Here is a 22536-nt window from a genome sequence, read left to right on the forward strand (position 1 = left end):
TTTCATGGATTCGCGTGAAATTGAAATCCGCCTGCGGAGTTTCGGTTGCCAGCTAAAGGTAACACTGGTGTGAGGAGAAAAAAAAAAAGAAAAGAGGATGGGAAATAGAAAATAGGTGGTGAGATGAGGGGGGGGAAAAAAAAGGGATGGAGAAAGATGCAGAAGTGGGAAAAGCGGCATTGGTACTATAAGGATCTCAGATGCTAGCTATTGCATGGGAAAGAGGCTGCAAACAAAAATGGAACAATGACGTCAGGAAAAGTTTCATGTCGAGAGAGTAGTTTCCTTCTATCTTCCAAATGAGAAAGAGAGAGAAAGGCACGGAATTTTAATCGATATTCCAACAAATTTTGACGCGCTTTATATAAACATATACTTTTTTTTCTATTTTTAATTATTATTTGAAAAAATAGAAAGAGAAATCGATTTTATTTAAATTTTATATTTATGTATTTTTAAAATTTTTTTGTCTATGTGTTTTTAATGTTTTTTTTTTTACATTTTTTTGGTTAATATTTTAATAATAAAAAGAATTTCTTTTTTTTGAGAAAAAAATGAAAAGAGATTTTTTTTGATTAGTGAAATACCGCATAGGCACTGACATGCGGCGCTTTGTTAAAACTTCTCAGCCATTGTAACCTTTATTCATGTGAGACTATTGCGCAAAAGAAAAGTCAAAAGTGTTGAAAACTGGTTTCTTTTTCTTTTTGTCTTTCTAGTGCTCTTCAGCAGCATACTTTTAAGGTTTTTAAACTCTCTAATTCTCTTCGCTCTCCATCATATTCACATTATTATTATTATTATTATTTTTTTTTTTTTTGACTCTCAACAACCTGCGTTTGACATATAAAAGAGCATTGAATTCGGAAGCATTTATATGTATACCCTACTGGTTTGAATAAAGAAGACTACTCACTAAGAAAACTTAGCGATTTTACAGCAGCTTCAATATCACGATTCACACAAACTTATTTTCTATATATATAAACTTTTTTTTTTCAAAAGCTCAACTTTCGTATTTTCTCGAAAATTTCCATTAAAAAATTTTGCTATCTCATCTTTTTAGAGTGAAAAAAAAAGAATTAGAATTTTTTTCCCAAAAAGAATTTTTTTTTTATATTATAAAAATTTAATTTCGTGTAAAATAAAAGACAAAAATCTATTTTTAGCAATGTCTGACTAAAATTAATATTTACTACTGTAATTTCAGAAATTTATAACGTACTGTCTGACTTGATTACTTTTTCCACTGATAGTACATTTACGAAAATATTAAAATTCTTGTCTGGATAAATTGGACTTTTTTCACTGATACAAAAACGTTATGTCTGACTAAAAATAAGTTTTACTATTAATATCAACAGTTTGTTAATTTTCCAAATTCAAACACGTTATGTCTGACTAAATATTATTTTTACTACTGAAATTTCAGGAATTTTTTACCATTCTGTTTAACTATAAATTACTTTTTTCATTGATATCACACTTACAAGATTTTTAAAACTCTTGTCTGACTAAAAATTACTGTTACCACTTTCTTACTAAAAATTATTAAACAAAAATTTGTAAATATTATCTGTCTGACTAAAAACACTTTTACTACTAATATTAAAATTTCAATTTCTAAGCATTTCATATCGGATTAAAATAATTATATTTAAATGTTTTAAACATTTATTTTTATAGAATTTAAAAAAAATTTAATTTTTAAAATATATTTACAAAAATTTTTGATATTAAAAAAATGTTTTCAAAGAGAAATCAATTTTTTTTTCCTCCACAACTGATGTAGTGAATAAAATTATTCATAACTTATCCAGTGCATTTTGGGATTTGATAACAATAACGTGGAATGATTTGGTTTATGTACAACGTATATATCCGTCAGGGATTTAGTCATTGTAAATTCATCGAATCATTAGTGACTATTCACTAAAATGATAGTGAATTTACTAATGTAATAATCAATAAAATTAGATATATAGTTAAATTTTCAAATTTATATTAAAAAAAAATTTTTTAAATAAATTTTTAAAAATTATATTATTTTTAATATTTCATTGAATTTAATTTTTTTTTCTTTTTCAGATTCTAATAATTTAGTGATAAATTATTTATTATTATTAATATTATTATAATTATTATTGTTATTGTTATTAGTATTTTTTTTTGATGATGTGTAATTGAAAAAAAGCTATAATTAATTAATGTTTAAGATTCATGTAATTTTTATTATTAACAAGGAAAAAAAAAAGTTGGTCTTTAATAAATAATTAACACAAGATTGACACAAGATGAATTTTTTATTAATGTACATTCTTCTGTTAACATAAAAAGAGAAGGAAAAAACTCTCAATTAGACAGGAATACATTAGTGACCAAATATAAGAGGAAAAGTATTACTAATTAGAAGGAAATATTGAAAATTGTTTTTTTTTTTACCTAGAATTTTACTTCTATTTTCTCAACTTACTATAATTAGCTCAAATTTTTATTTATCTATTTTCTAATTCTTAAATTTAAAATAAATCCTAATTATATTTTTGATATTTATTATTTTAAAAAATAACATTTTTTTGGGGGAAATTTTTTTTTTCTTTTTTTTTTTTAATATATGGATATATTTAATTTGATTCATGCAAACTAATTTGTGAATAATTATAGAAAAGTTAAGAAGCAGAATAATTTAGTATGAATGGAAACTTGGAAAATTAACGCACACTTTTTCAAAAAAGAAAAAAAAAAGAATTTCACATTTACTGAGCTTTCACGCTAATTTTCTTCTAGCACACCCTATAGTCACGATCAGAAAGTGGAGCATGCGCAAAAGTTATTGGAGATTCGAGATGCTTCGCATTCAGTTAAGCCCCGGCATCATAAGGGGTGGTACGCGTTCAAAATTCCTATCTTAAAAGCGTGATTTCAAGCCGGCATTTTTTTTTCCCCCATTTAATTCGATTTTTCGAATGCAAATAAGAAACAGAAAAAATTCCAAATGTGTTTAAGTGTACAAATAATAATTCTGTGAATTAAGAAAATAAAATCATATTTCTAATTCTATATAATTTAGTTATAAAAATAATATTTTGTGTGCTTTTTTTCGTGAACAAAAAAAAAAAAATAAAAATAAATAAGTGACTAAAGAAGAAAAATAAGTGAAAAATGTTAATGTAAAGCAGAAAAGGATCCTTTCGAAAAAAAAAGGTTAGTAAAATTTTTTTTTTAGAAAATAAATACTGAATATTAAAAAAAGTAATAATTAAATTAATTTTGTGGGACATTAATGAAATAATTGATAAATTACCTCTTTGACAAAATATATGGTAGCGCGGAAATGTGTGTGAATAATTAATCGTTCTCGTAGGTTGATAATTTATTCCGTGGTAATTTTTTTTGCGTATAATTAAATTAGAATATAATTGTAGGGATTTAAATGAATTTTCTCTGTTTGGAAATAGTTTTTTTTTTATTTTTTTTTTTAGAAAAGTGTGTGTTCGATTGTTTTCGTATATAGAGGTTCGACGACCTCTACTCTATTCACCTATATATCCTCCAACATGACTCTACACAATTTCTGCAACTATTTATGTCACTATTGATTAACTTTATTCAAAGTATTAACTTTCTTAATTTCCTGCTTAATGTCAGTTTATATAAATCTGTGATTAAAATCTGAAGGGCATATTTCACATAAAAATAATAAAAACAAATCTTTTTGTTTTCATCAACAATTTTACACACAATTAACTATTTTCCTTTTTATAAATGTTGAATTTTATATATTATATTCAATTTTTCATATTTTATATATTTTTCACTTTTTAAAAAATTCTCTTTCTCTTAAATAATTTACTGAATTTTTTTTTTCGATTTTAGCTAAAAATAATAAAAATTGGCTTTATCAAAGTATAGCATGTTTTTTTTTTGAGTTCTTCAAATATATTTTTTTGTAAAGAGAATTTTTTTTTTTTATTGTTGATTGCTGTTTTTTTTCTGTGTGTAGAGAATATTTTTCGAAAAAGTTTTCACTCGATTAGTTATTTCTCTGTTAATAACAAATGTGCTCAACAGGCAATTTAACATGTGAATAAACTGGAAACAACGGGGTATAATCTCTAGAGGAATAGGTTAGTTTGCACTATAGAATTGCCTCATTCCAATTCGGGATTTCGAAGCGGTTACACGGATTAAGATCGCATACAATGTATAATCTTTCGTATTATATATAAAAATCCTTCACGTAAGAAATAGAAAATTCTACTTTATATGTAGGTATAACTTTCTCCTCGAATATTCTTCAAAATAGTTTTTTTTTTTTTTTTGTAAAAAAAACAGTTAGAAATTATTAATAAAAAAAATATTCATAAAAAATATTCCCGTTTATAAATAATAACTATTTAAAATAATAAAAAAATTTTTGATTTATTTTTTTTTAACAATTGATAATTTTCTCTTTATTTTTCTCTCTATATCAATCATGGTACTTTGTGTACGAAAGAGAAAATTTTTTTATCCCCTTTACTCATAAATAAATAAAATATTAGATTTCCCCCCCCCCCAAAAAAAATCGCATCTATTTCTTGCATTTACTAGCCCAATATATATTTTATCAGATAAATAATGTTCCGATAAATGTGCAGTTTTTTTTTTCTTTTTAAAGATTCACAAATTACAGGCCTCGTTCTAATAAATACTTTCTGTTGCTCTCCATCATCATTACTTACTAAAATTGCCAAGTATTCTTCAGTTATATACAAGTTCATTCCGGTATTCTACATTCCTCTAGATCTGATAAGATAAATTGCTTCATTCTGCATTCGAGTTTCAAATAAGTCAACTTCAACTTTGTAAGTGGTACTCTTTTTTTTTTTCTTGAAAAATGGATTAAAAGTATATAAATTTTCCATGATGAAATTGAGATTTTTACACATATATAAAATTAATATGAAAAAAAAAAATTCTAAATTATCATCTCGGTTTTGTAATGAAAATGAATATTATATTTTCACACAATGAATCGTGATATTTTGTTGTATAATACAAACAAACTTATTTCCATTAGGTTTTGTGAGCGCAAGTTGACAAACATTAATGAAGGGATTAAGAAAATATGTTTATAAATTAATGTAAATGCGAAAGGGGAATAGGGCTTTTCGCCAGGTGAAAATATCCACATGTAAATTCGCATGGAAATTGCACACGGAATTTGGAACCATTCCAGGTGGAATCCACGAGAAACTTTTCATAAACGTAAATTGAGTAAAATACCTCAAAAAAAAAGAAGTTTTCAAATTACAAACGCTAAAATGTTGAGAGTTTTAATGAATCAATTTTCAGTTGGTTGAAAGTAATTTTATTTATTTATATCATTTTTGATTGCAAAAAAATATATATATATATATTTATATTATTCTTTCCTTTTTTATTACAAGTTACTATATTTTTTATTATTTATATTATTTTATTATTATATTTTATATTATTAATATTTATATTATTCTTTCCTTTTTTATTACAAGTTACTATATGTTTTTTATACTTAAATGAGGTTTTAGCAAAATTTATTATTTAAAGAGATTTGTTGTTTTAACATTTGAATATGTGTGGATTTGAATTTAAAATAATTATGAGAGATTATACATTCTCTCATGGATAAATATTTATTATAACTACATTCAAACTTCTAAAAATTAATAAAATGATAAATTTTGACATATGAGTAACACTTGCCTAAATGTGTGTGTGTTATTGTTTTTTTTTCAAACAGTTAGATTATCTCGAAAACGTTTCAACAGATTGCAATAAAATTTTATGGACATATTAAAGTCTTTAATATCTATATTTAAATGCAAGCATTTCAACAAATGTCCATTCAATTTTATATGACCTATTTTGTACGTATGGAGAAAAAAATAGTTTATAACAAGAAACACGTTTTTTATACAACACATATTTAGTTTCACATGTAAGGAAATGTAAATAAAAATTAAAACATTTTTTTACTACAGATTTTTCTAAAGATTTTTTTTTTTACAGATTTTACAACGGATTTTTCATACTGATTTTACGTTTGGAATTATTTTAAAACGTTTTGTTTATTTATATAGCCGAGGGTGAAAAAGAAAAATTCGACAAAGGTCTGACTAGAAATAGATTTTACTACTGATTCGAATATTGGAAGAATTTTCCAACGTTTTGTCCGACTGGAATGATCGTTTACTACTAGAATAAAAATAACACGGATTATAAACGCTTGGCGTGACTAAAATCTGTGAAAAAAAAACAAAAAAGAAACTATTTTTAGCTATGTCTGACTATAATTGAGTTGTACTACTGATAAAATCATTTTTTGAAGTTGAAAATATTTTGTAAATAATCTTACTAAGTAGAAGAATTTAAATTACCATGTCTCACTAAATTGGACTCTTACTACTGATTCTTAAAAACAATAATTCGACAAAGTTGTGTCCGACTAAAAATTGGTTTTACCACTTATTTCAACATTGAAGAGATTTAAAATTTATTTTGAGGAAAATTTTAACCTTCTGTCTGACTGTAAGATATTTTTTCTACTAATTAAAAAAAAAAAAATTTAATTACTCGCTTAAAACAAATTTTTTCTAACTAAAAATAATTTTTTACTACTGAATTCAAGGATAGTGAATTTAAAATCCCCGTATAGAAATAGCCCTATCAGAGCCCTAGTAGGGAATGAAACGCCACACCTAATAAGAGCCAAATCAGGCCAATCAGAAAATTTGTATTTCCTAATTAGGGCCTCATCAGGCGTGGCGTTTCATTCCCTAATAGGGGCGCCTAATCCGGCCCTAATCTCAACCCTGGCAAAATTTCTACACGTATCCTTAAATGTCTGACTACAATTGGCTTGTTCTACTAATTCATCAATTTTTGGTACAGTTATATAACAATTTTTTTTTTTTGCCTCCTTTTTTATCCCTTACAAATATACAATTATTATTAACAAAAGATACTGATTTTGAATATAAAAAAAAAAAAAAATAATTTTTCTTACTCTCTGGTGTAAAATATAAAAAAAAAATAAAGAAAAAAATCATTACGTTGTTTCAATCTCGTGACAATTACACAAAGGTTGAAAAATATTTTGTTTTCCCGAGTAATTTTGTAACAGGTCGATTACAAAGTACAATGTAAACTCAAGGGAGCAAGTGAATGAGAGAGCGAAAGAGAGAAAAAGAGAGAGAGAGAGAGAGAGAGAGAGAGAGAGAGAGAGAGAGAGAGAGAGAACAGTTCACATAGCAGCGTCGTTTGTGAAATTTAGGAAAATTGAGACGGTGTTTTCCCAGCGGGGTGGCAACACTGTTTCGTTGCTCGTAGTCTGAGCCGCTTTATAGAATCTGAGTGAGTAAAAGAGAGAGTAAGAGAGAGAGAGAGAGAGAAGTATAACAACATTAATCTCATCGTTGGGACGTATTGGGTGATTATGGCTGGTGGCGCGCTCGTTCGTTGCTTCGAGGGTGGTCAGAAAAGGGGTAACACAACCGTTACGTCAGAGAGGCATGACTGTAGTTTCGTTGTAGAAACTACAAAACAAGAGGGAGAGAGACAGAGATATGTGCAGCAGCTCAAGCACGTGCACCCCCGTTATTCCTGTGTGTTAGTACTCGTACAAACTCGCAAACAGTTTCGGGAATGCGTTGCATGTGTTTCAGCGTTGATATGATTTAGGAATAGCTTCCTGCAAGCGCAAGCACTATACTGGGCTCGTTGGATTTGCGTGTCTATGGAATACATATATATATATATATATATATATACAATATAGTATAAATTGTATATATACATAATATATTTAAAGGTAGAGTGTCCACTGCCCATGAGACGGTTTATAAGCAATTCGAGGCAGCAAATGTTTTGTCTTTTGACATAAACAAGAGACCGTTAGAGAACCACCACTGTAAGTGACCAAGATTTACTACAGGCGCGTGACCTTTCCGCTCGCGATATTAGGCCGATTCATCATTCTCTAGGTCGAATAAGCAAGAGAGACAGAGAGAGACAGAGATAGAGAGAGAACACCGCAACCAGCATTGCATTGGTCTCTATTCAAATAGAAAATCATGGCGTACCTTCAATACTATATCGATTTCTGATTCATGCCAATATTAATTTCCACCACTGCCATTGATATTATCAAATTCTGCTCATTTTAGTCGGAAAAAAAAATAATTTATTTATATATTGCTTAGATGCATATGAAATATTTATTTATTAGAAATAGAAACAAGGGTAAAAATTAATTTTTATTTTTTATGTCTGACTAAAAACCAACTTGTACTACTGTGATAAAATTAAAAAAAAAAATTTTCTGCCAATGTCTGTCTTGACATTTACTTATACCACTAATTTTTTTATTTTAGTAATTGTGTCTTGACTACTGATAAAAAATTATAAACGTTTTTTGATAGTCTGATGCAAAGAAGTATTTATTTATTTATTTATTAGAAGTAGAAACAAAAGTAAAAATTAATTACACTTTTATTTGTTATGCCTGACTAGAAACCAACTTGTACTACTGATAAAATTAAAAAAAAATTCTCCCAAAGTCTGACTGAACATTTACTTGTACCACTTGAGAAAATTACAAACATTTATTAAAAGTCTAACTAAATATTTACTTTTACTACTTATAAAATTATAAACTTTTAATGATAGTCTGACTGAATATTTACATATACTACTGATTTTACAATTTAGTAATTATATCTGAATAAATATTTACTTGTACTACTGATAAAATTAATTATTTTAATTGTTTATAAAAAGTCTGACTGAATATTAACCTTTACTACTAATTTTCTCATTTAAAAAACTATGTTTGACGAACAATTTACTTTCACTACTGATATTCTTATTTAGCAGTTATGTATAAAGTCTGATAAAATATTTAGCCTCAGTAGTGTTGTAATTTCGATATTAGTATATAGTACAAATTATTTTTAACTCAGACAAAAGCTATAAAAGTTATAATAGAAAATATATCAATAAATACAAAAAAATACATTTTCACTCAAACAACACTATTTTTATTTCTGTATTTTTAGTATCAAAAAATTTCATTATAAATATATATATAATATTTTGAAATTTATTATAAGAAGCAATGTTAAATATTTACTAAATCGAAGGAGTTAACACTCGTTCAATTTTTTTTTTTTAATAAATTACATTCGATTATAAATATTTTAAATGAGAAAAATCATTCTTTCCAAGTTAATAATAATTAAAAAATAACATATTTTTTCAGTAATTATTTTTTTTTTATTTTAAAAATCAAAAATTTACATAAATAAAAAAATACTCATTGAATCGCATTTTACAATTTTAATATATTTTTTTATTAAATTGTATTCTTATTTTTGATTCTTTACAATAATATAATTATAAAAAAGGGGAATAACATGACAAATAGGTATAATTTATTCTTATTATGACATTTATATAAATTATTATCATTGCCTTTTTATCAAAACTTTTCAACTAATGCGTGACTGTGATAAAAAAAAACCTGTTCTCCCTTTCTGAATTTACTTGTGAATGTCGATTAAAAAGTCGAGTTGAGAACAAAAGAAATAATTATAAAAAAATGTATTATTCGTGAAAATAATTTTTTTTTAATCCAAATAATAATTAATCCAATTAAATAATCCAAACAAAAAATATTTATTAGTCACATTTTATTAGGGAAAATAGTTTTATTTACATAATCGAAAAAAATAAATTTTTATTACTATTATTTACTATTCTTTACTATTCTTTACTATTATTTACTATTATTTACTATTATTTACTATTCCTTACTATTCCTTACTATTCCTTACTACTCCTTACTATTATTTACTATTCCTTACTATTATTTACTATTCCTTACTATTCTTTACTATTATTTACTATTATTTATTATTATTTACTATTCCTTACTATTCCTTACTATTATTTACTATTCCTTACTATTATTTACTATTCCTTACTATTCTTTACTATTATTTACTATTCTTTACTATTATTTACTATTATTTATTATTATTTACTATTCCTTACTATTCCTTACTATTATTTACTATTCCTTACTATTATTTACTATTCCTTACTATTCTTTACTATTATTTACTATTATTTACTATTATTTACTATTCCTTACTATTATTTACTATTATTTACTATTCTTTACTATTATTTACTATTATTTACTATTCCTTACTATTCTTTACTATTATTTACTATTATTTACTATTCCTTACTATTCTTGACTATTATTTACTATTATTTACTATTCTTTACTATTATTTACTATTATTTACTATTATTTACTATTCCTTACTATTATTTACTATTGTTTACTATTCTTTACTATTATTTACTATTATTATTGTTATTTTGATTATTATTGTTAAAAAAAATTCAAAAATTTGGTAATAAAAAATTTCTGCGGTCCAATTTATTTTTTTTAGAATCTAGTTAGGAATATTGTTGAAGTGGAGAGGAAATTTATTGTTTGACATTTACTGTAATAAAAGGACGAAAGCTTAGTCCTTTTTTATTATATTTAGCACGTTATCCTTGCGTTACACTTTATTCTCGAGGTGTATCCACTTGGTTTTGGTGTTATCGAGGCTGTATTATTACCACATAGCATATCTACAATACCGCAGAGAATTTCTGCTATTTCATATATAGCAAATGTGATTCCTTTTGTTTCTCGTATAGTAGCCGTAATGAGGCTTTTCAACGTCTACGCTGAAAACTTAGCATCCACGAGTACTTTTAGTTTCACGTCAGCCTGTAAAATGAGAAGAGAGGAAAGTGTAAATGAGTTTGAACATACACACACACACATATATATATATATATATATATTATCATATATATAGTGAGTAACACTTTGTAGTAAATATATTTTGTTTCATTCAAAGCAAATTAAATATATTGTAAAGAAAAATCAAATATTAAAATTTGAAAAAAAAATTTTTCTAGTAAAAAAAAATATGAAAGGTTTTATTCAACTTTCATATAAAAAAAAACTTTATTCTATCTAAAAGTTATCTTCTTTTAACAGGAGATAAATTTCTATGGGTAACTTTAAATGAAGACTGCAAAAAAAAAAAAGAATAACTCATCTTTCGTTTTTGTGGACTCTAAAGGTTTCATATTACAATGGGGAAACAAAACTTCAATAAGGGAATCGAACTCGGCTCATAGCTTTGGAAAACCCTCTGGCAGATTTTCCCAATCAACACCGCGTCTGAAAGAAAGAAAAAAAAACACACCCACACACACATATATATATATAGTGTACGTAATACGCGCAACAAAAATCGTGTAAAACAAAGCATCATATGAACGATTATCGATTTTCATATAAATATATATATATAACACACAGGACGAAAATTGGCTTTTCGTTTTTTTTTTTTTTTTTTAGAAAAAAAATATTTTAAAACTTTTTTCTTTTTTTAACAAAACATCAGGATAAAAACTTGTTAACTCTTATATAATATAAATCTTTTGTTCTCTTTCGAGTCAATTCTTAACTATAGTTACTTTAGATAAACCGTTGTAGAGTTTTCGTTTTTCTTTTTATTATCCATTGTTTCAAGAAGAAACACTGATAATTTTCTTTTTTTCTTCACTTTATACTTGGCTGTAAAAATAATTCAATGCTCACAGATAATTGGAGACTAAAACAAAAGTTCATTTTTCCAGATGGATAATAAAAGTCAAATATAAAATTAATGAACAAAATGATAAGATGTTTTTTTTTATTGCAATTTATAGTAATGATTTTCGATATTTTTTTTTTTTTTTTAAACCTTTTTAAGAACAGTTTAAATTAAAAAAAATTTTCTTTTCAGGTACGTTTGAAGAATAAAAATATTCGTGAGTATGTGAAAAGAATTTTCCATAATATTTTTTTTTTTTAACTGAAACAATTAAAACAATTATATATTTTTAGTTAATAATAATTTTTTTTTTTTAAATAATAATAGTAATAAAAAAAAAACGTAAATAGAAGAAAGGAAATTAAAAAGAATATAAAACATGAAAAATAAGAAATTATTAGAAATTATACTTAAGAGTGAAATAAAAATGAGAATAGAGATTAAAATAAAAAGATAAGAAAAAAAAATTATGTACTCGCGAGTTATCGTTGAGAACATAAAAATAAAAACTACTGACAAATACAGAGAGCGTATATATTCGATAATTAACAAGGGACAGAAAAAAAACATCACATATACACGAGAGAGAGAGAGAGAGACGTGGAGAGCAATTCCAAACGGCCCACTTCCGCTTCCGTTAAACCATCTCTACCTTATTGATCCCCCCACCTTTCTTCATTTTTTTTTTTTTTTTTTTTTTTTTTTTTTTTTTTGTTTTGGAAGCTCGATATCAGAGTACTCGCTAATTTAATTTACGTCGAGTAAAAAAATTCAAGCCAATCAGCTTTGATTTACGAGGCCACGAGCGGACAGTAGTTTCGCCGCGAGATTTTCGCTAATAAGCGATAATATTGTCGTAAATCTTAAAGCACACCGCGAGCACGATCCCTATATATACAGGCCAGACATTTTGCGTCCTTTCCCTTCTTCTCTTTTCATTCCCATAACGCAAACGATGGCGTTAGAAAATTGCAATTAAATTTTTGACGGTTAATTTATTACGGTCGCACATTATGGGCATTACATGCTTTCACGTATCAAGAATAAATTTTCTCACCCCTCCCTTCCCTTTTTTTTCTCAATAAATTCTTTTGGCGAATTTACTTTTTCTTGTTGGGGAAATTCTTTTTTTTTTTTTTTTGTAAAAAGCATCGCAAATATTGGATTTAATGTGACGAAGAAAAATTGAAAAAGGAAAAAATAATTTTATTTTTTTAATATTAGTGATAAAAGTTGTATGAATTTTTTAAATTTTTTGTTTAAGTAGTAAAGCCCAGTTTTAATCAGACAGAATAGTGGTGTTAATTTTTAATAAGGAAATTTTTTTATTTTTAGAAATTTTCTATGAGTAGTAAATGTGAATTTTAATCAGACAGAAGTTTTTCTAATTCTTGTAGTTTTGATAAAAAGTAGTACATGATAGTTTTGGTCAGACAGAGGGCGGATGTAATTTTATATTTAAAAAAAGGGAATTTCAATTTTTTTTATGAATTTTCAATTAGTAGTAAAAGATATTTTAAGTCAGACTTTATTTGATTTCACTTTAAGTAGTGTAGATCAATTTCAGTCAGACAGAATGTTTAGTAAAATTTCATTAATTTTTGGTACAAGAAGTAAAACACAGTTATAGTCAGACTAAATTTTAAAAATTTAGTTTCAATTTTTAAAAAATGTTTTTTTTTAATAATTTATTTAAAATAAAATTTCACGATTAAATAAAAAAAATTGTATGTTACATAATTGCAGTCCAATTAAAATAATTAAATTTCCCTCTAAAAATGATATGTTTCAAAAGAAAATAATTTTTCTTTAATTTAAGTAATGTCAAAATATAAATTCCAATTAAAAAAAAGAAATTAAATTATTTATTTAATTGTTAATTTTATTTTCATAATTATGACAAAGAAATTTTTTCAAAATGATAAATTAGATTTCACGTCTATGATCGTTATAAATAATAATACAATCTCATTTCCTTTTTTTTGTGAGTGTATGTGTGTGTGTGTTCACTCATGTTTCATCAATTCCATAGTAAATTCAATTTACCAAGAGCAAGTCTAGAAAAAAGGAACCTTTGTTTCATATTCTTTTTTATATTTTTCCTTTTTTCTGGCCATGGTCTCATTTTCTCTAGAACGTCCAATCACAGGGACTCGTAGTGTGTCCGACGTGCCACATTTACAAAGAGTATCAGAGGCACAAACTCACTGCAGAAAAAAAAAAAATGAAAAACCACCACTTTTTTTTCGGTGTTATCAACATTGAGAAAGGTATTTTTAATTCCTTTCATCAGTATTCATCAAATTTTTCTCTGATTAATCAAACAGTGTATTGAGAACAATTTTGAAAAATAATAATATAAATAATAATCATTAATAATAATTATTAACGAATAAATAATATTTAATAAGAAAAATAAATTTTTGTCACTTTTAGCATATATGTCAATTTATAAATGTTTCATATTGCAAATTCTCTAAATCAGCAATATATACAATTTTTTTTATGTCGCTACCGATGATATACGTAACATTTAGATTTCAATTACTCCTAACACTTGTGTCACACAAACGTAAAATGAACTGTTTCATCGCCATGATTTCGTTTGAAATGTAAAACGAGGTCAACGACGAAAAATGGTAAAAAAAAAATGATTTGTCTGGCGCATTTGTTACACGTTAATCCTCTTAAATTAGACTCTTTTCATTTATAACAAAAAAAAAAGAAACATTTGTAAGTTTTTTCTTTTTCAATTTCATTATATTTTTAATCCGCAAAAAAAAATTGAATTTAAATGTCAAAAGCAAATTAATTACAAGCTTTTGATGAAAGAATATATAAAAATAATTTCATTTGCTTATGAACACGACTTTAGGGTGAAAAAAAAAATTAAATACTTTGAAAATTTCTTTTATTGTCCATTTAAATATAATAATGAATGAATTATACTTTATAAAGAGAGACGAAGTTCATTAATCGATTTTGTTGGATTTACAAAAACACTGACAAGTACTTTAATCACATTAAAATTACAAGAATTTTAATTTATTATTTAATTAAAAAATTACGATTTGTTAGTACGATTTGTACTTTAGAATAAATTGAAATGTCTGACTAAAAACAATTACTACTACTAATTTCTTTTTTAGTAGAATGTTCCTTTTTTTACTAATTTTTAGAATTAAAAAATATAGAAACGTTTTGTCTGATCGGAACATTCTTTTACTACTTCTAGCAACGTTGAAACAATTATTTAAAGTCTGATTGAAATTTACTTTTACTACTTAGAAATAAATCCACTGAAAAATAGACTTGCCTGACTAAAATTGTCATTGACTACTATTTTTACTACTACTTACTTATTCCTTTTGTTAACGTACTTTTAAGTGTTGAAAGTCTGACTAAAATTGATTTTTACTACTTGCAAACAAATCCACTGAAAAATAGATCCTTTCTGTCTGACTGAAACTGACTTTGACTACTATTTTTAATAATTTTAACTACTATTTACTACGAAGATCAAAAAATAAAGTTAAAAATTTACTATTATTATAATAATATTAAATTCTTGGCTGACTAAAACTGACTTTAGCTACTAATTATTTTTACTATTTATTATTTTCAATAAGTTCGATTTAATTTTACTACTGGGGCTAAAAAATATAATTAAAAATTCTATTATCACAATATAAAATTTTGCTTGGCTGACTAAAGCTGACATTGACTACTAATTGAAAAAAATTATTAATTAAAAATTTACTATTATTCATCAAGAAAAATTTTAAAAACCTTTTTTTTATTTATTAAAATTAAGGTTTTAAAATTTCCCCTAAAAATTTTTTATTTAAGAACATTTTTTTTCCAAAAAGAAAAAATTCAAAATAAATGATCCGTTATGTTAGCGAGTGCATAAACGCTAACGAGATTTCACACCCTACCAAGAGGGTTTATCGCACAGGCAAACACGTTCCAAATGTCACGGAATACACACTCTCTCTCTCTCTCTCTCTCTCTCTCTTTCCCTCTCTCATGTGCGTTTGTTGAAGGGTTGGCGCGTTGTTCTGGCAACTTGTAACAATTTAAACAATCCTGTACCACTTGCAAACCCATATAAATGATAGTTCCACTATTCTTGCAACAGAATGAAATAACAAGAATTTAAACTCAAAATAATAAATAAAAAAAAACAAAAATTTAAAAAAATTTACAAATTCTCCAAAATTGTCTTAAAATTTCTTCTGTATATATAATGTAAAAATAAATAAAAAAAAAATTGAATATTAATAGAAAGCTGGTTATTTTACGTTTTTTTTTTTGGGTAAAAAGAATTTTTTTTTTTGAGATTATTTTGTGGGAGAAAAAATCTTTTGTATGGCACAGCTGTATGATTCTCTAGAATAGCGAAAACTTTTCCTGTTTTAGTGAAACATATTTGCTATTCCAGTGAAACTTATTGTAATAATATTTTTTCCCTGATATAATGTAAAAAAATTGAGAAATTAGAGTTTAAACTATTATTCAAAAATTTTTTGTTGCCTGTAATGTGAGCAAAAATTTTCCATGAGGAATATGAAAATGAGAAAGTGTTGACATACTCTATAAACCTCTCAAGCCTTTCGTAGAATAACAATTTCCGTATAGTGTCTCTAATACTTTCTCCCGCAACAGTTTATCAAATAAGAATTATCATTTTAATAAAGATATATATACAATAATAGAGTTATATTTACCTTCTGTTGGAATATTTATGTATCTTAAATGCAGATTTCATTTTGTATAATATATATCTATACACTGCGAAAATATATAAGCATATTAAAATTAAATCCTTCAATAAAGCTTAATAATTAAATTAATGCAATAATATTATTAGTTTTTATTATTATTGATTAATATTAATTTTTTATTATTATTATTCTTTCCGCGCGCAAAGAGTAAAGTGGAAATTATCATTATTTGTATTATTAATAAGAAAAATATAACAAAAAAAAAAAAAAAAAAAAAGGAAATGAAAATTTTCGTGCCACAAAAAAGTAGAATTAACTTAAATAGAAAAATTAAAAGAATTGTTAAAAAATGACTATTTCCTGAAAACAAGTTCACCCCCCTCTTTATCGCAAGGGGTATGAGTTTTTTTTTTTTTTTTTTCTAACATGAATAATGTTTTTAAAGTTTTATCTGACTTGAATATCCACTTGAAAAATAGTAGCATACATCATCATCCTTTGTCTTGTTCTTCTCTGTGGGTTAACTATGTCATCTTTGTCGACATAGATATTATTTTCTCGCTCACATGTAGTCTACCCATGCATTTGGAGAGTGTATGGAATGCTTGAGAGGGTAAGGTCCGTTCAAGCTCCATTACCATCCCCTAAATCACAACGGCTATACGTTTTTAGCATGGTCGTTACTTGTGCTCTGATGTTTTTGGTCTCATTAGTATCTCTATCTCTCTCTATCTCTCACTATTTCTCTCTCTCTCTCTCTATTTCTCTCTATGTTCGTTTCTACCCCTAGATATGGCTTCAAGAAGGGATGGATAACCAAAGTTCTACTACAGTAGCTGCGATTAATATTCCTATTTCTATTCCTCTGGCGCGTCATCAGGGAATTCGTATATATATATATATATACATACACGTGTCTTATCCCTAAAACCTACTTACAAATTTCATCAAGTAATATGTATCCTGAATGCTTAAGAATGTAATAAAAATTTATTTCACATCCGATTTTGCAAACATTGAAAATAAATAAGAAAATTAACTAACAAGTTAAGAAAATTAAAAATTAAACACAAAAATTTTCGTTCATTTAATCAAAAAATTTTAATTAATTCTATTTTTATCGATAAAATAAATTAGCGTCAGAATTTCTCAAACGGATCACCTAAAAGTCAGAAATTTTTTGGGACGCATGATTATCTTCTTAAAATCATTAGTCATAATTTACATTTTATCGAATTTTATTTGTCCTAATTAGTTTTGAGCCGAATTTTAATTTGTTCGAAATAGCATTTGGCATAATTTTCATTAATCCGGTTTTCTGTATGGCAGAATTTTTATATAACGGAAAATTTAACTTACAGAATTTTTATTTCTTCAAATTTTTATTTGTCAGAATTTTTATTTGCTCGAATTTTCATTTAACATAATTGGCATTTTAAAGAATTTTTATTGGGTAGAATTTCATTGAATAGAATTTTCATTTAGATGAATTTTCATTTGTTCGAATTATTATTTGATATAATTTCCATATAATCGATTTTTCATACTACAGAATTTTTACTTAACCGACAAAAATCATTTAATAGAATTTCTAATTGATAGAATTTTCATTTGTCCGAATTTTCAAATGGCCGAACAAACAATCGACAGAAAGATTTCGGCGCAATTTTTAAAATAAACCAATCAAAAATTATTCATAAAATTGTGATTGGTTGATTTTAAAAATCGCGCTGAAATCTTTCTGTCGATTGTTTGTTCGGCCATTTGAAAATTCGGACAAATGAAAATTCTATCAATTAGAAATTCTATTAAATGATTTTTGTCGGTTAAGTAAAAATTCTGTAGTATGAAAAATCGATTATATGGAAATTATATCAAATAATAATTCGAACAAATGAAAATTCATCTAAATGAAAATTCTATTCAATGAAATTCTACCCAATAAAAATTCTTTAAAATGCCAATTATGTTTAATGAAAATTCGAGCAAATAAAAATTCTGACAAATAAAAATTTGAAGAAATAAAAATTCTGTGAGTTAAATTTTCCGTTATATAAAAATTCTGCCATACAGAAAACCGGATTAATGAAAATTATGCCAAATGCTATTTCGAACAAATTAAAATACGGCTCCAAAACTGATTAGGACAAATAAAATTCGATAAAATGTAAATTATGACTAATGATTTTTAGAATATAATCATGCGTCCCAATTTTTTATTAGTCTCATTGTTTTTCTCAACGGTTTCTTACACAAAATTGTGTGGGGAATTCAAAAAAAAAAAAAATTTTAATTTTCTGTAGGACATCAAGAACACTATTTTTTAATAAAATTTTAAAAATAAATAATATAAAAATATATTAAATATATGACATTTTTTCAAAATAAAAATTATATTTAGAAACTACATTTTAAGACGAGAAAAACCCTTTTTTTTAATTGGTACACAGGAACTCGAGAAAAAATTTTTTTTAAATAAGACTGTAACAAATTTCAATTGTTTATAACTTTAACAAAAAAAATTTTTTTTTTTGACCTAAAAATTTCAGGGACTTATTTTTACCATGTAAGAAGTCAAAAGAAATGATTTTTAATTAAAAAAAAAATTTCTGAATTTTAGGTGATCCGTTTGAGAAATTCTGATCCAATATGGGAAATAAAAAATAAACTAAGACAATTAATTAATATACAAAAAAGTTTTGTTTACTTATATAGAATATTTATTATTTAATTACTTAATTATTAATAATTAATTTATGATTACAATAACAATACAAATTCATGTAATTCATGTATTAATATAATTATAATTTTAGATTGCGCATAGATATAACCGTATAGACTGTATAATAATATATAACTAATAAAAATAATATTATTATAATCGATCCTATTATCAATTTATTTGATAATAGATATAAGTAACCGAATGAATCTAATCATATTTTTTTTTATTAATCTCTTATCATTTATTTGAATGTAAAAATATTAATTAATTCTATTTGAATGTTAAAATATTAATTAATTCTATTTTTATTAAAAAAAATCATATTTATCAAATTTTTTTTCTTTTAAATAATTATAACTCTTATTGTTGAAATTTTTATTGCCACTAATTGTAAAGTCAAAATGACATTTATAAAGTGGCTGAGGTAGATGATTGAAAATTAATTTTTAATCCAACCTGTAAAATATTGATTATCCTCACACAGACATTCATATCTTTACTCAAAGTCAGTTATCTATATATATATATATATATATGTAGTGGTAGCGATACTATGATTGCATTTAATGTAAACCGCATTCTCTAAAGTTGTTTCTTAACTCGACAAGTTCGTTATTACTTGCTAACTCAAGAAATATTTCGAATCCCTTCTACAAGACTTTGTTATACATTGAAAGTTTACAACGCAATAAGCCATTGAGATTGTTAAATTGATATTTAAAATTATATTTTTTACAAAAAAAGAAATTAATATTTTTTTTTTTTATTAATAGAAATCACTATAAATGTGTGACAATATATATTAAATATGAAATAAAATGATATTGAATCGTATATGAAATATTATTTTCGAAACAATATATAAAGTGATGAAAATTTAAATTATTCGTATACAGTCGCTATGTGAAGCGTTATAATTGTTTGCTTTTCAACTTTCTCTTGCTTTCCAACTTGAAAGCTTTAAAGAGAGAAAGAGGGAGAGAAAGAGAGAGAGAGAGAAAAAAAATAAAAAATCCTTTTAAAATTACTTTATTGACGGAAAGGAGAAATTTTAATTAAAACCTGCTCACAACTTGTGTGCTGAAATTTGTTCCAAGAGATAGAGAAATGTTAATAAAAACAAAAAAAATTTCGCAAGGACAAGATTTACACTTTTTAAAAATACGATATTTTTCCATATGGTTTTTTTTTTTTTCTTACAAATAAATAATTGAGAAAAAAAAATTTACTACAAATTCTATTTAATATAAACCTTTATTTATAACAAAAAAAAATTTTTTTTTAATAACAAAAATGTCTGACTTATATTTACTTTAACTACTGATACGAATGGTAATTTTTTAATTTAAATTCACTAAAAGTAAACAAACGGAAATCTTTGATCTTAATACATAAGAACGGTAACGCTTCATTCACAGTTTTTACATAATCAATATGTTTTGTTTAACAAAAATATTCATCGATATTAATTATATTTTTTTTGCGCTTTTAATGTTATAAACACTTTTTTGTAAAGATTTACTTTGAGAAAAAAAAATTTCAAATATTTTCCATTATATCGTAAACAAAACAAAAAAAAAAAAAAAAAAAAAAAAAAAAAAAACTAGGAAAGTATAGACAGAAAAAAATATTTTCTTTACTAAAAAAAAAGGTTGATTTATAAATCTTCGTAGAGAAAAAATTAAATTTAATGTTAATTGATCTTATATGTTATCAAATAAAGGTTTGCCGGAAACATGAAAGCTTTTGGCGTTATTCATTCTCGACATTGCTTAACTACTACCACTACATTGACACGCTTGGGAATTGGAACTGCTAGGGCAGCTGTTACTAAAGTATGCATGAGAGATATCCTGTACACACATATATATGGCTTTACTATTGTTTTATTTCAACGAATATATATATATATATATATATATATATATATATATATATATATATATATATATATATGAAAAAATATATGTGTGTGAAAAAATATATAAATTTTTCAATAGAAAAAAATTGCAAATTTTTTAATTATAATGTTTGAAACAAAATTTTACTTTTTTCCAATTTTTAATGAGAATTCAATTTTTGCATTTTATTAAATTGCAAGTCGTCTACCCTTCATAATAATTAGAAGATTATATTCGTTAAGAGCAAGCTACAAGTTCAACTTTAAGCTACATTATTATTTTGCGAAAGCAGAACATCGTGCTCTTTGGAGATAGAGCACGCTAAAGCTCTCAACTTAAGCTCCATCCTGACTTTTGGAATTTGTTTACAGAAGTGCTTTAGCATAATGGTCGATCTCCATTGTTGTTTATATCGCGGGTGAATTGAGGAAATTTCAATTGTTTATTATTATTTTTTTTCCAACCCCCACCCCCCCCCACATTTATACAGTTTTTAAATTACAAAAAAAAATTTTTTTTTCTTTTAATAAAAACAGGTTGAAAGTACGAAAAAATATTTGCAATTTTATTAGTTGCTGAAATTAGTAATAGAATATAATTAGTAATAGTAATTAGTAATTAGTAGTAAAATTAGTAATTAGTATTTAAATATTTAGTCAAAAATAATTCTTAAATTTAAAAATAAGTAGTACAGTTAAAAATTTAGACATTTATAATATTGCAATATTTTCAGTAGTACAGGTAAATATTTAGTCAGGCGATGTTTCCCACATGGAAAGATTCTCCGGAAAGTGACCCCTGGAGGTTCTATCAGAATTCCGCCGGAACTTCCAACGTAATTCCGTCGTAATTCCATCGGAGTTCCAAAGAATTTCCTATGGGATTCCGACGGAATTCTGACGGAATTCCGATTAATTGTTTTCAAAATTTTTATAGTCCTAATTTCGTCGGAACTCCGTCGGAAGTTCCGGCGGAAATTCTTTGGAACTCCGATGGAACGTAATTCCGTCGGAATCCCATCGGAGTTCCAAAGAATTTCCGATGGGATTCCGACGGAATTCTGACAGAATTCCGATTAATTGTTTACAAAAATTTTAGAGTCCTAATTCCGTCGAAACTCCGTCGGAAGTTTCGGCGGAAATTCTTTGGAACTCCGATGGAATTCCGACGGAATTACGTTGGAAATTCCGGCGGAATTCTGATAGAACCTCGAGGGGGCACTTTCCGGGGAATCATTCCAAGTGGGTTGCTTTTTATTTAAATAGTTGATAAAATCGGCTTTAGTCAGAAATAATGACACAATTAGAAAATCAGTAGTAAAAGTAAATGTTTAGTCAGACATACTTCTTAGATTAGAAAAAAAAAATCAGTTTGCAATAGTAAATAAAAATTTTGATTTTATTTTCTTCAAACTATTTCTGTAATAAATTAAATTAAATTCAATAATTGGTAGATAATTATATTTTATTATTTTTCAATTA

General features: G+C 25.4%; 1 protein-coding gene across 1 annotated transcript in view; it reads left to right on the forward strand.

The window, feature by feature from the left end:
- The first annotated feature begins 2873 nt into the window (after window positions 1–2873).
- Window positions 2874–22536, forward strand: part of LOC127287858 (tyrosine-protein phosphatase Lar) — a 434077-nt gene continuing 414414 nt past the window's right edge. Inside the window, exon 1 of the mRNA XM_051314983.1 lies at window positions 2874–3204. The gene's annotated coding sequence lies outside the window, so the exon portion shown is untranslated. The remainder of the gene's footprint in view (window positions 3205–22536) is intronic.

Source organism: Leptopilina boulardi, unplaced genomic scaffold, assembly GCF_019393585.1.
Source record: "Leptopilina boulardi isolate dan_hultmark-lab unplaced genomic scaffold, ZJU_Lbou_2.1 LbouV2_376, whole genome shotgun sequence".
NCBI classification, from domain to species: Eukaryota; Metazoa; Arthropoda; class Insecta; order Hymenoptera; family Figitidae; genus Leptopilina; species Leptopilina boulardi.